This window comes from Notolepis coatsorum (assembly GCF_963971535.1).
Source record: "Notolepis coatsorum genome assembly, chromosome: 6".
Taxonomy (NCBI): domain Eukaryota; kingdom Metazoa; phylum Chordata; class Actinopteri; order Aulopiformes; family Paralepididae; genus Notolepis; species Notolepis coatsorum.
Window position 1 is genome coordinate 176392540 of NC_140170.1, and position 1993 is coordinate 176394532.

Consider the following 1993-nt stretch of genomic DNA (forward strand, 5'->3'; position numbering starts at 1 on the left):
CCTTTTGTAAACTCAAGCACTTTCGAGGTAAAAGTAAAACGCAGTACTTTCAAGTACATTCCAGAACAGTTGACCATTGAAAAAAAAAATCTTGCTTGATCTCAATTTAACTTTTTTTTTTTTTTTTATGAACAAACCACACTAAGAAAAAAGGTAATTTGCGATTTATTATACTTTATAGCACATGCATGTGTCTGATCTCTTTGAAAGGTAACATTCTTACACAATAAAGAAAAATCATCATGCAATTAAATGCATCAATTTTTTTTTACTTTTAATTCTTTCTGTAGTTAATTAATCGAAATGAATGCGATAAAGTCCCAGCCCTAATTTTTCCCCCTTCTTTATTTATTTTCCTCAAGAACAAAAAAAAAAACTAGTACTCTTGTAATGCGGGAATCCAAACCGAGTAAATGTAGTCTCTCACCCTGGGAGCCTGGCTCATTAAATCATACTAGTACTCTTGTAATGCGGGAATCCAAACTGAGTAAATGTAGTCTCTCACTCTGGGAGCCAGGCTGATTGATTGATTGATTGAAAAACTTTATTAACAGATTGCAGAATGGGTACAATACAGTACGGCTCAATACAAAACCACTGCTAAGAGGATGCAGACCAGAAAAAGACTTTTGTCTTGTTTACATCAGGGTCCCCCATTTTCAATTAATCAGGACATTTATGACATACAAGAAGACATACAGATATACAGAACTGTGTAGTAAAAAGATATCATAAAAATATATACACCCGAAGGGGCACCCGTAGGTGCTTTTTGAGAGCGGTTTTGAAGGAGGGTAGGGATTCACATTCCTTCACGGTTTTGGGTAGGGCGTTCCACATTATTGTGGCATAATTGCGAAACGTGTTTAGTCCCTTGTTTGAGCCGAATCTGGGTTGAACATGATTTGTGGAGCTCCCTCTGGTGTTGTGGTCGTGGAATTCACTGATCTTTGGGAAGTATTTCGACATGTACATGGGTATCCCAGTGGTGTAGTCTTGTAGACCAGGCCCATTGCAAGTTGCAAATGCTTCTTACTGGCGTGCTCCAGAGACTGTTACTGTACCATACAATATACAATATACTATGCAATGTACTAATATACAATACGCTATAGTGCAAAGCAGAAATGTAAGGTGTACGAGTTGCAGTGCAAATGCTTCTTACTGGCGCGCTCCAGAGACTGTTAAGCATTTTGGATAAAAGTATTCTGTACTTCTGTATGACAACAATGTATGCCTGTCAAATGTTAAATGATAAATGATTAAATGATACACACTGAAATCTACGCTATCTCATCCTGCTTTCCACAACGCGACAATATTATTAAACAGCAGCTCTGTCATTGAAGTGGGAAAAGTGATTAAACAGCAGCGCGTCTGCACTCAGAAGATGGCGCGACAATATTGCTCTGATTCGCAGCGGCAACGTGGCCGTCGCGGCCAATCAGGCGAACCCGGAAGCCGAAATCCGACTAAATCCGTTGCGGAAGTGATACACGCGCACCTGCGTCACCAAACCGACCTGTAGGAGTCGCTGTCCACAACGTCCAATCCCCACCCACCGGCTTTCCCACCCCTAACACTGCCAATTGTGTTAGTACGAACGACCGGCCAGCCGGTAGCAACGCCGAGAGCTGGGCTCGAACCCAGCATCTCCTGTGTTAGAGGCGAGCGCCTTGCCCACTGCGCCAATCAGCCGCCCTCTTCAGGGTATTCTTGTTTACCAGAGAGGAGATCCGGTACAAGAATCTTGTTCGTTGGTTGACTTTTTTGATTACATTGGTTGCCATTTTGTCACAGGAAAGATTTTCCTCTAGGATGGAAACCAGGTAGGTAATTTTATCTTTCCTTGTGACAATATTGTCACCCACTGTAACAGAGAAGCCGTTGGCCTTGCTGAGTTTGCTATTTGATCCAAAGAGAATGGCTCAGTAAAACATACTAGTACTCTTGTAATGAGGGGACCCAACATAAACAGCCCTACGAGCCATTT